The sequence below is a fragment of the Sorex fumeus genome, unplaced genomic scaffold (genome assembly GCF_029834395.1).
Source record: "Sorex fumeus unplaced genomic scaffold, SorFum_2.1 ptg000045l, whole genome shotgun sequence".
In the NCBI taxonomy this organism is placed as follows: Eukaryota; Metazoa; Chordata; class Mammalia; order Eulipotyphla; family Soricidae; genus Sorex; species Sorex fumeus.
This window is the reverse complement of record NW_026606102.1, coordinates 19,543,122-19,556,490: the sequence shown is the minus strand read 5'-3', so window position 1 is coordinate 19,556,490 and position 13,369 is coordinate 19,543,122. Positions and strand designations below refer to the sequence as shown.

Sequence of the window (13,369 nt, the reverse complement as noted above, 5' to 3'; positions counted from 1 at the left end):
ACTTTTGGTCGTTCAATTTCTCAGGAAACTTGCTCACAAGTTGTTGAGGTCTGGCCAGAGACATAGTGGCAATTTTGGGGTCTTAGGAAGCCTGAAGGCACTGTCAGGTTGCTGATGCACTCAGGGCTTATTCTTGACTCTGTGCTCTGGAATTCCTTGGGGAACTGTATGGGTCAGGGATCAAACCCAAGCTTCCTTCATGCATGGCAAGTGTCCTACCTGCTGTACTACCACCCCAACCTCTCATTGTGATCTTTTTATTCTTCTTTTACTCATTATTTAGAGTCACTTTTAATAATGATATGCCATAAAACCCCTAAAATACTATAAAAATAATCTCAAAGGAAAATTTTCTTTTTGCATGGTGTCTGGCTGTGTGAAACATTGAAAAAAAAACATAGTATTCAGCCACGTTTGTGTTCTTCTTAATCATATTTTTTGGCGAACAAAAATTTTAGAGTTGATGAAGTCCAATTTGTCCTTTTAAAAACTTTTTGATTAGTGAACTTCGTGTGTTAAGGAATTTTTGCCAAGTTCAAAGTCAGAAATATGTTCTCTTATGTTTTCTTCTTGATGCTTATGTGTTGTAAATTTTGGTCTGTAATCAGACTGTAATTATTACTACTTCTTAGTACGGAAATGGTTATGGTTGAAGTTCAGGGTTGTCCTATAAGGGTGTCCAGTTGTTCCAGTCTGTTGTTGAAGTGACTTTCCTTTCTTTACATTGAATTGACTTGATTGAAAATCAGTGGATGATATCTGTATGGATCTCCTCTGGGCTCTCAACTCTTCCTCCCATCTATGGAAGATGTGCATTAGTCTTAAATTCTAGGACACAGGATACTCCATAGCCATGCCATCATACCATATGCCAGGCTGTTTCATTTAGGGCAACCTAGAGAAGAGAGGGGAGGCCCCCTCCAGCCCCGGCAACTGAAAACCTCCAGTACTCAACTGCTGCCCTGCTCACGGCCACTCTCCAGATGCTCAGACGAGCCTCACCCATGAGTGAATCTGTTCCTGGACATCTTGGACTTTACGCCACCAATATACCAGAGTAGCACACCACATTTGATTGGGTTTAAAGTAGAAGGCAACCAATCTTAGGGGGAAATACATTTATACATATATATGTGTATATATGTGTACATATATAATACACACACATAAGCACACAAGGCTCAACCTTTAACATGTTACTAATCTCTTATAGAAAGGCTTAATGACTCCTGGGTGAAATACAACAGCCTTCCCACACTTTCCACTAAGAAACCTTTTTTTGTCTCATTTTTAGTGGATTATTCATAATAAGCAATGCAAAATAAATTATTTTGGTTCTGCTTTGGGGGCAGGGTTTGGGGTTTGGGATGGAAATATGGTGGTGGGGAGGTATAATGGTGGTGGAATTGGTGGTCAAATATTAAATGTAATCAAATATTGTTATAACAATTTTAAAAATTCAAGTACACATCTTAAAATGAACCAGTCTTAAATTCTCTGCTTCTCTTACAAGATTGTTTTGATTATTCTACCCATTTGCTTTCTCACATATATTCCTTAGAAGAGACTGTTGTTGTTTTGGTTGTGATTATATTGAATATAGCTATTTATTTGGAGGAGGAATAACATTTCAAAAATATTGCCTGAGAGCCATGAGGATGTTATAGCTTTCTATTACTTTAAGACTTCTTTAATTATTTCAGCAGTGTTTAAAATTTTTCAGTGTGGAAGTTTTATGCGTATTCTGCTAACTTTATTTCTAATTTTAATATTTTGATGCTATTCTAAATATTTAAAAATTAACACTTTCTACTTAACAGCGCATTTTTATTTTATTTTATTTTATTTTGAAGGAAGGGGCCACACTTAAAATACTCAGGGCTTACTCCTGTCTCTGCACTCAGGAATTACTTCTGGTGGTGCTGGGGGACCATATGAGGTTCTGAGGATCAAATCTGTTTGGAAGCTTACAAGAAAGTGCCCTACCGACTGTACTATCTCTCTAGCCCCCAGCATTACATATTTGAGTGTGTATTCTTGCCAACATCACTTATTAGTTCTAATATATTTTCTGATAGACTTTAGGATTTTCTAAGTTCAAAATTGTCTTCTGTGGATTAAGACTCTACTTCTATTTTTATTATTATTATTTTTTTAATTTCATTTTCTCTCCTTATTACTCTGGCTCAGATCAGCACTACAATATTGAATGGAAATAGTGAGAGTGGCAGTTTTGCATTGATCCTGATCTTAAAAGGAAAGGTATTTATGAACTCACTATGAAAATGCTAGTTGTATGTCTGTCAGTTGTCTTGTTTTTTTTTGTTCTTTTTTTATGTAGGAGTATTGCTATTTATTCAGCCATTGATTAGGCTGATTGAATTGGGCATGAACTCCACCTTACTATTTTTTCTTTTTTATAAATTTATTTATTGAATAACTGTGAGAGCAGTTACAAAAATTTCAGGTTTAAGTCTCAGTCATACAACGATGAAACACCCATCCCTTCACAGTGCCCGTTTTTCACCACCATTTGATGAGGGATTTTTTAAATAGAATAATTATTTCGTTTTATTTCCAGGATTATATTAATCTCATACTATGAATTGGAATGTGTTTCTTCCTTCTTTATTTTCTGAAAGAATTTTGTATTATTTATTCACTAAATGAGATAATTCATAGTTAAAAACACCAAAGTTTTATTTGTGTGATTCAAAAGTTTATATTAAATTTCTATAAAGATATTCTGGGCCATAAATTTTATATTGCTTTTGTGTTAGTATTGACCATTTGTGTTAATTTCTTTCAAGAAATATGTTCATTTCTTCTAAGTTGTTTAATTCCTTCACTTAATCACTTAACTTCCCGTTAGTCATTGATTTGCTCGAGCGGGCGCTAGTAACGTCTCCATTTGTCCCTGTCACGTGCTAGTGTAGCCCAATGGCATCTGTTCGCTCTGGGAACATGAAGAGCCTCAAACTGATCGTTCATGATCTTGACGAAGAAGTCTGACCATCTGGTAGGTGGGCGGCCACGCGGTCTTTTGACATCCCGTGGAATCCAGTCGGTAACAGCTCTAGTCCAGCGGTCGTCTTTAAATCTCATTACGTGACCAGCCCATCTGATTTTTGACACCTTGGCAAACGAGATAGTGTCCCTGATTCTTGATCGTCGACAGATGTTGGAACTCCGGATTCTTTCTCTCATTTGAGTGAAACGTGATATTCCAAGCATAGCTCTTTCAATTCTTTGGGAGACCTGAATAGCATTCTCATCCTGTTTACGTAGTGCCCAGGTCTCTGAGGCATATGTTAATGCAGGAAGAACAGTGGAATCAAAGAGATGTGGCCGGAGCCAGAGGTTCTTCATCCTCTTAGTTATTTCTTCGACGTTCTTGAAGGCGTTCCAAGCCGATCTCTTCCTCCTGCGCAGCTTGGGTGCCAGGTCGTTTGTCATGTTGACCTCTCGACCTAGGTACACATAGCTGTTGCATTCGGAGATGGTCGTTCCGTTGAGAGCAAATGGGGCGTCAGGAACGAGGCTGTTTCTCATAAACATTGTCTTCGTAAGATTCAGCTGGAGTCCTACCTTTCCACACTCACGGTCAAAGTCGGCCAGCATTTGTGCTGCTTGGCTGATGTTTGGTGTTATTAAAACAATGTCATCAGCAAAGCGGAGGTGGTGTAGTTGCCAACCATCTATCTTCACTCCCATTCCTTCCCATTCCAGTCGTCGCACGATCTCGAGGGTGGCACTGAAGAGTTTCGGTGAAATGGTATCACCCTGCTGAACCCCTCTCTTGACATCAATTGTTGTGTATTCGATATGCCAAAACCAGTAACTACAACTGGTCTCATTCACCTCTGTTTAATTCCTTAGCATAACATTATTTTTAACATTCCCTAATATTCATTTTATTTTATTTTCCCTCTAATATTTATTTTAACGTCTGTGGAATCTGTAGTTATGTCTTGCTTTTTATTCTGAAATTGACAATTTTGGTCTATTTTCTTTTATTGATCAAAATCTAGTTGGGGAACATCAATTTTATTTATTTCTTTTAAGAGTCAGATTTTATTTTATTGGCTATTTTTGTTTTGTACTTTTATGCATTCCACTGTTATCTTTAATACTAATTCATTTACTTGGCTTTTTGGGGGCCACATCCAGCCGTGCTTAGGGGTTACTCATGACTCTGCACTCATGGATCACTCTGGCAATCTAGGGGGACCATATGTGGTGCCAGAGATTGAACTCAGGTTGGCCATGTGCAAGGCAAGTGCTCTACCTGTTGTACTACCTTTCTGGTCCCTTCGTGACATTTCTTTTTAATGAGTTCTCCAAAATTTAGAAAACAAGAGCTTAACTTATTTTAAATAATTATTCTTATATGTAAATATTTAAGGTTATAAAATTTTCAGTAAGCATCGTTTAAGCTTCATCCTACAATTTTTATGTTGTTTTTTCATTACGTTCAGTGCTTAGGCTCTTTCTTCGTTTAGGTCTATGCTCAATTCTCAGTTTCTTAGAGTCTTTCTCTATGTAAAATTATCTTTTTATCTCTTTACTATGATCTGTTTCACCTTACTTTTATAAAACAATAATTGATATTATAGTGCATTTTATAGATTACAAATACAAATATGTAAAATTATACAACATCATTTTGTGACTTATATTGTTTATTAAGGGCTGGAGCGATAGCACAGTGGTAGGGTGTTTGCCTTGCACACAGCCAACATGGTCGACCCGAGTTCGATTCCTCCGCCCCTCTCGGAGAGCCCAGCAAGCTACCGAGAGTATCTCGCCCACACGGCAGAGCCTGGCAAGCTCCCCGTGATGTATTCAATATGCCAAACACAGTAACAACAACAAAGTCTCCAATGGAGACGTTACTGGGCCCGCTCGAGCAAATCGATGAACAACGGGAGGACAATGACAATGACATTGTTTATTATATATTATTTTTCATAATTTTACTATTTTTATACTAAAGTTCTTGCAGGCAAGAACCATTTGTACTCTACTTATATATCCCTCTTTCAAAGAGCTCCATAAATATTTGTTGAGTCAAGAAATAAATAAGTGATTTTTAGATCCAGTATAAATATTTCCTTGGCAAATGTCTTATCTTACAGGCTTCTCTAATTCTCTGCTAACTTCACCTCAGTTGCTCAAACGTTATCACCAATTATGATAGTATCATTATGACTGTGTCTGTTGCCCCTTCTGTCCAGTTACCCAAGGTCAAGGACTATATAGTCCATTCTTCACTTTTATTCAATCAGTGCCCAAAACAGAACCTGACACTGAAGAGATTAGTAAGTGCTTGAAAATGAGCAAATAAATTGTCAGCAATCACCCCTGCCTTGTATGCCAGTTATGAACTACACTTGTCTGTTAGCCCAAAGGACTTCACTTTGGATGCCTGGAACTAGGGAAAACATTTAGGTTTACAGTTTGTTTATGATTTGGGCAATGGAAACAAGTATGTCCCTTTGCTTTCCAGCTTAGAAAGCATTTTCTTGTACATGATTGCACAGGATCTTCACAGTGATTTCTGAAAGGAAGGTATTCTTATTTTCCTTTTCCAGTTGATAAAGCACAAGCTCAGAAAGCAGAAACCATGAAATCAAGAACTAGGGAATTTCTGAATTCTCTAATTTTTTCCTTGCACCATGGAAAGAGGAATGTGTGTTACCTGGTTACATGAGGGTCCCAAGGCTCCTGAGGCAGTGCTGGCAGGCTGGACATTTGCTGAGTTGGGATGACAGTATCTCACTGGGGTGAGAACATCCCACTGGAGTGAGAGTGTCTGCTCAGACTCTCATGGGCACTGCTACTTTGATTCACAGACTTAATCATTTTTAAATTTTTTTTGTGGTATTCCCAGGAGGGCTCTGGGGGCTCAGAGTTCATTCCTAGCAGTGCTCAGGAAACAATGGGGTTTCAGGGATTAACCCAGGCCTCCCTCATGCAGAGCATAAATTCCAGCCCTTTAGGCAAACAGGTGATGGGATTTGGTAACAAAACTATGATCTGAGGGTGCTGTGGAAGAGAGAGGGGACCTTGGGATAATGGTGGGGGGATCTTGGTACGCTAGTGGCAGGTGTGATGTAGCAACACTGAAAATGTAAAACAATAATGTTGTACTATTATAAATAACATCAAATAAATTAAAATTAAACAAACAAAAAACTCCTGCCCTTTGAACCATTCCCCTGACCTAGGCTTAATCTTATGTAAGGAAAAGAGTTCTTAGATTTTATTCTTTTTGGGGTGGGGGGTGCATACCCAGTGATGCTCAGGGGTAACTCCTGGCTTTGTTCTCAGGAGTTACTCCTGGTGGTGCTCGAGGGGGTCATATGGGATGCCAGGGATTTAATGGGGCATGCAAGGCAAATGCCCTCCCCATTGTTACATCACTCCAGGCCCCGAGCTCTTGGATTTTTAATCTGGCATCTCTTTACTGTTAACAATCTGGTCAGGGGACTTTCCCGCTCCGAGCCTTGGTTTTCATATCTCTAGAATGGGACCTAAACATCCTCAAGCTGTAAGAATGGCAAGAGAGTTTAAATAAAGGAATCTTGTAGGTACTTTGATAAAGTACTTCCTTTTCCACAGGTAGTTTTTATGGGATCCCTGAAGTGCCTTTGGATCTATAATATTCTACATGATGATTTACCTAACATTGGCATTGAACACAGGGGAGAGATGAGGGGAACAGAGCTGGGTAGAACCGCCATGTTTCTATCTTATTTGGGAAGCCAGTGAGTAAGCAAGGAATGACTCAAAGCCCATAAGAGAGTCTTGCAGTCTGTTGAATCCAAACCATAACATTTATTGAACATCTAATAATAGTGACTATACAGCAGCTATGACTCTTATTTATTGCACATTATTACTGGGCTGGAGTGATAGCACAGCGAGTAGGGCATTTGCCTTGCATGCAGCTGACCTGGGTTCCTTTGTACGTCTCAGAGGGCCCGGCAAGCTACCTAGAGTATCCCGCCCACACGGCAGAGCCTGGCAAGCTCCCTGTAGCATACTCAAAATGCCAAAACAGTAACAACAAGTCTCACAATGGAGACGTTACTGGTGCCTGCTCAAGCAAATCGATGAACAACGGGAGGACAGTGCGACAGACAGTGCTATTACTGTTATTGTTGTTTTGGCTTATGGGCTATACCCAGTGGTGCTCAGGGCTCACTCCTGGCTATGTGCTCCAGGATCAGTGCGGAGATGCTCAAGGGACTGACCAAATGAGGAGCCAGGGATTGACTCAGGGTGGGCCACATGAAGGTAAGTACCCTAATCCCTGTACTGACTCTCCATCCCTAGTCCCTATCTGATTCATTGTTTATTGTGTGCATAGGACAGGGCTGGATCCTGGTAGTCCTTCTCTCCAGACCATGCCAGGTTTTCTCTAATCTCTAAGTGCCTGGATCCTGCTCCCAGTGTTCCCATATCTGGCTGAGATCCTATTTCAATTCAGCTTTTCTTGGGGCCTCTCGCCATCACAGTAGCCACACAGGTGGAACTGGCTTGCTGACTGCAGCCCATCTTTCCTGATTCTCAGAGCCCCTATCCCATACTTGATGCCTTTTCTGGAACATGCCTGACTCCTGCCACCTCTGCCTTTTTCTTGGAGAGCCTTTCACAAGTCCTTACTGACCCTTGACTGCAGGTCTCTGCCTAAGCTGATGACTTTCCCATGACACTCAGTCTGGTCAAAATTGTCCTGTGCTGGGGCTGGAGAGATAGTATGGTGGGTAGGACACTTCCAATACAGTGGATGTCTTGGGTTGGATCCCTGCATCCCATATGCTTCCCAAGGCCATCAGGAGTGATTCATGAGTGCAGGAATAATCCTTGAGAATCTCTGAATGTGTCCTAAAAGCCACCATCCCCCTCTACCAAAAAACCCCCAAAACAAACAAACAAAAACCACCACCACCACCAACAACAAAAACAAACCCAAACAGGCAAGCAAACAAAAACTATCCTGTGTTGATTAGATGGACCCTGAGGTCATGGTCTTTATGCGCTAAGGTTAAGTAGAATTGAATAAATAAAGAACCCTAGTTAATTAAAAATCTCCATACAATGTGATAGATTGAAAAACATTGTTTATAAGGGCTACTCCCCAGGGGTGCAGGGGATCTTTCCTCCTGACTCTTGCTGAGGCAACAAGGGGCTTGATGGCCCGGTACTTAGATCTGGCAGTGCTCAAGACTTTGCTCGGTGCTGAGGTGGGACATGCTGTGTTGGGGATTGAAGTCAGGGTCTTGCACATGCTAGGTCCTTGGTCTACCACCTGAGTCATATCCCGAGCCCAATATTTTCCATGTAAGATGTCTGTGCAATACTTAAGACATATTCAAATGATTTGTTGCTTATCTAAAATTCAAGAGTAATAAGAAATACTTCCTGTTCTGGTAAGTCCAGTCTATAAGTGTGTGAGCGAGTGTCTCTCTGGAACCATCTGGGATGACTGGTACTTTTGTGATGGCTCTGATGGGCGTAGACCTGGGTATCTTGGAAACAGAACTGACTTGGGAGCACAACTAGTCCAGGGCCCCCTCTTTGCCGACTGCTGCCTGGAAAACAGGAGGTAGGAGCCAGGTTCACACAGCGGGGGTGTGACGCAGCGTCCCAGATTCCCAGCCACGGCCCCTCCTGTGCTCTGAGCTCCAGGCTGACGGGCAGCTCGGGTTCCCACTCCCCTGCCCCTGACCTGCCCTTGGCCGGCTTCAGAGGGGGGTCTGATGCCGAAATGTGATCCAGTCATAAAATCTATACCAAACCCAGTCTTCTCACAGCCCACCCGCCCGCCTCAAAGAGGGGCGCCTAATCCTCATTTATGGGGCTGAGCAGCTGGGCCCGGCATGAGTCTTTGAACGTGAGCTTGGGGTGCTTTGGGTCAGCCTATCCTTGGTCAGAAGAACTTGAGAGTGAGGGCATTTAGGGAGCCTGAGCAAGGTGAGAGGTCGGCTAGACACACCCCAGCCAGCCCAGGATCACCAGTGAGAACAGTGAGGGGGCCAGAGATGGAGGGTCTCGGGGCACATGCTTTTGAGCTTGTCCAGGGCCTGGGCTGGACCCAAACAGCAGAGAAGAGAAACCAGCTTTACCGCAGAGAGCAGTGGTGTCCTTCACAAAGGTCAGAAGGGCCCCCTAGCTGGAGGCTAGGCAGGGATCCAGGCTATGGAAACAGCTGATTCGAGGCGGTTATGGGGAGATGAGAGGGACTGGCTTAGAGTGTGGGGAGGCTGAGACAGGACATCAGGGGTATGGAGGAGTCCAGACCAACGCCAGCTCCTGGGTCTGTAAGAGGGCATACTGAGGCCAACAAGGAATGTTCCAGATGGTGCAGAAAGGAGTGTGTGTGCCTGGCAGACTCCTAGAAGAGAGGCTAAAAGGCAGATGGGAGCCTGTAGTTCCCAAAAACCTCTGCTTCTGAGGGTCGTGTGAGAAGAGAAGGCCTAGGAGGGAACCCAGGAGGGGCCCTTCAGGAACTGGGCATGAACAGGAATAGACAGAGAAGGCGGGCCACAGGGGAGGGGCAAAGCAGGAGAAGCAGGCATGGCAGAGCCTACACAGAGCCTCTCTAGGGGTTCCCTGGAATCTCCACTGGCTCTGGTGTGCTGAGTTGTCAACGGATGGAGTGAGATTCCTATCTGCTGCCTGTGGGCAATTCTGAAGATTTGGTTGTGGAGAGTTTTGGGGGTGGAAGGGCAGAAAGGGGACAGTAATTGGAGAAGAGGGCTTGGAAGAGAGGTGGTCTGTGAGCAAAGGTTCATGGGAAGACTGAGGGGATGGAGCATTTCTCACCCTGACACACTGGATACATGTCCTTCAGGACGCAGCCTCACCTTTCTGGGGTCACACACTCCGCTCTTCTACTTGGCAAAGAGCTGGTCACAGCACCCCAAATAGAATGTGTGACCCTGAATGGTACCAGTTTGAGGACCCCAGAGACTTAAGGCATAGATAATCCACAGTGTGACCCCCTAGGGGAGGCTGAGGAGAGGGGGGCTTGCTTCCTTAGGGGAAGGGGTCTTCTCCAATCTAAGACGGCGAGGACCTGAGATTGGAGCAGGCACATGTAATTATATAAGGACTTTCCCCCACCTGTTTTTGGCCTCATCAGCTCCTGCTCAGGGCCCCTACTCCTGACTCTGTGCTCAGGGATCACTCTGCACAGTGCTTGAGGACCATATGTGATGCTGGGAATAGAACCTGGGTTTGCTACATGCAAAGCAAGCACCTTTCTCTGATGTACTATCTCTCCGGTTCAAATATGTGGGTTTTGTGTCTGGAAGTTGCAGACTTTTTTTTTCCCCTTGAGATTTCTACAGAGAGGAGGGGAGCAGTTGGAGGTTGGAGGCTGGGGAACAGAGGGAGAGCCGAGCGGCCTCTGGAGTGGGGAACAGTGACAGCTGCTGGCCGCTCAGCGGCGTGATGGAGGTGGACAGCCACAGACTTCACATGATTCCTGTCATTTTGGGTTCAGTGAAGCCTCAGGCAGTCAGCGCCCTCTGCGCTGGTGGGACAGGTGAGGCCACATCCATGACATGAACACAGGGATTCTTTTCTGAATGAATGAGCAAACAGCTCAGCCAATGAGTATGCCAATTCAACAGGCATTTTCCTTGAAGGACAGGATGAGGAAAAGGCCCAGTTCTTGTGTTGGCCCTGTGGATTTCCAGAGGTTTTTCTGAGAATTGCATTTATATATTCATGTATTGATTGCTTATTTTTGGGACCACACCCAGCAATGTTATGGGGCTACTCCTGGCTCTGTATTCAGGGGTCACTCCAAGCAATATTTTTTTTCCTTTTTGGGTCACACCCAGCAATGCACAGGGGTTATTCCTGGCTTTGCTCTAGGGAATTACTTCTGGCAATGCTTGGGGGACCATATACATATATATGTACATATGCACATATATATATATCACTTGATCACTTGACATCCCCTTACTCATCGATTTGCTTGAGCGGGCGCCAGTAATATCTCCATTCATCCCTGTCGCATGCTAGTGTAGCCCAATGGTGTCTGATCATTCTAGGAACACGAAGAGCCTCAAACCGATTGTTCAGGGTTTTGACGAAGAAGTCTGACCATCTCATAGGTGGGCGGCCACGTGGTCTTTTGACCTCCTGTGGAATCCAGTCGGTAATGGCTCTAGTCCAGCGGTTGTCTCCAAATCTCATGACGTGTCCAGCCCATCTGATTTTCAATGCCTTGGCCAACAAGACAGCGTCCCTGATTCTTGATCGTCGACAGAGGTCACAACTCTGGATTCTTTATCTCACTTGAGTGAAGCGTGATACTCCAAGCATAGCTCTTTCGATTCCTCTTTGGGAGACCTGAATAGCATTCTCATCCTGTTTTCATAGGCCCAGGTTTCTAAGTCGTATGTTAATGCAGGAAGAACAGTGAAATTGAAGAGATGTGTCTGAAGCTGGAGGTTATTTGTCCTCTTAGCTATTTCTTCCACGGTCTTGAAGGCGTTTCAAGATAAATACCAGATAAATACCTCACTGGCAGACCTCCACTACCCAGCCGCCACCACGCTCCAGGACACTTACTGGACCATGCAGCTGCGACACATCATAAGACACTTTATACCCATCTTCCAGGATTGCCGCACCATATTTGATAGGGTTCAAATATGGTTTGAATCATGGGAACAACTGCAAGGGCGATTAGAAGCCACCCTAAAGGACTCTATACCTATCAGAGAGCCTGGCAAGCTACCGAGAGTATCCCGCCCACATGGCAGAGCCTGGCAAGCTATCTGTGGTGTATTTGATATCCCAAAACCAGTAAATACAATGAGTCTCATTCCCCTGACCCTGAAAAAGCCACCAATACGATAGTGTTAAGAAGGGTGAGGAAGGAGAGGCTGATAAAATCTCAAGGCTGAACAAGGCTGCCAAAACAAAGAAAGACAAAAAAAAAATGACTGTCTGTACTTTTAATGCACATATGCTGGCATCGGATGTATCCATTGACGACCTGATGGTACAAGCGCGAAAGATCAATTACAACATCATTGGTCTGACCGGATAAGAAGGCATCAACCACATCACACCATTTTCGACACTGGAGAAGAACTGTTCCTTGGAATATGTGACAAAGAGTCGTCGGAGGTGTCAGTGTCTTTGTCAAAATGAACTTGCCCATGAGCATCGATTCATTTGAATGTCTAACAACCTGAGTCAGATGATTATACTTGAACAGATGTGGCTCACTGCCGGCAGTTTATATCTTCGTTGTCTATATGCACCAACATCCAATTATGATGAAGAAGAAATTGAGAAGTTCTACATGGAGCTGGATAAGTTCTATAAAGAAGACCACACCTTCTACAAGATCATTGTCGGTGATTTTAATGCCAAGATGGGACCGAGAAGATCAGCCAAAGAACTCCACTCGGGACCCATGGCCTAGAATGGAACAAGCAGGGTTAGAGACTGTCTAAGTTCATCATATTGACCAAGACTATCCATGGTAAATCATAGTTCCAGAAGGCTGAATCTAAACGTTAGACTTGGGAGTCTCCCGGTGGACGGTTCCACAATGAAATTGACCACATCATATTCAATCAATGATTTTGCCTGACTGATGTCACTATTGTCCCAAAATTTCAAATGGGATTGGACCACCGTCTCCTTCATACAAAATTCTACTTCACAGAGTGGGGAGAAAGGGCTACAAAGTTTAAGAAGAAAACTCCCAGAATGACCACCAACTGGTAGCTCTTTGACACTATTGCAGCAACATGGGAAGATGCTGTCATTGACAACATTGATGAGGAATACGATCGACTGGTTCAGCATCTCCATGATTGTGCGAGGAACACCAAGAGAGAGATAGCCACAAAAAATACCTGTCTTTGAAAACCCTTGAGCTTATTCACCAACATGGCTTGGTGCAAGCCTCGGGCAACCTCAAGTGAATGTTCGAGCTTGCAAAGCTGTGCAGAGAAGCTATAAAGGAAGACCTCAAAGAGAGAAGAGCAGCAGTGCTGGCAGATGCCGCAGAAGCTGGGAAAAGCATTTGCAACACCTGCCTGTCCTTTGCCAACTACAAGACCAAGATGACTGCCCTCCGACATCCGGATGATCTATCACATCTTCCAGAAGGACAATGGAGAAGATTATCCATAACTTCTACTCAGATCTCTTTGATAGCCACGTCCACCTACCCACATACCAAATACCACAGGATGGATATGTTGTTCCCAACATTCTCTCTTCCGAAATTCCACACACCATTTCGTCGGTAAAGAAGCGAAGAGTACTTGGCCCAGACAAGGTCAGACCCAAACACCTGAAGAATCTGCCATCAGTACTC

General features: G+C 43.7%; 1 non-coding gene across 1 annotated transcript; it reads right to left on the bottom strand.

Moving 5' to 3' along the window:
- Positions 1-277: 277 nt before the first annotated feature.
- Positions 278-414, bottom strand: LOC130031175 (small nucleolar RNA SNORA15). Its single transcript, XR_008793626.1, has one exon. It is a non-coding gene; the product is annotated as a small nucleolar RNA SNORA15 (small nucleolar RNA).
- Between the last annotated feature and the right edge of the window lie 12,955 nt (positions 415-13,369).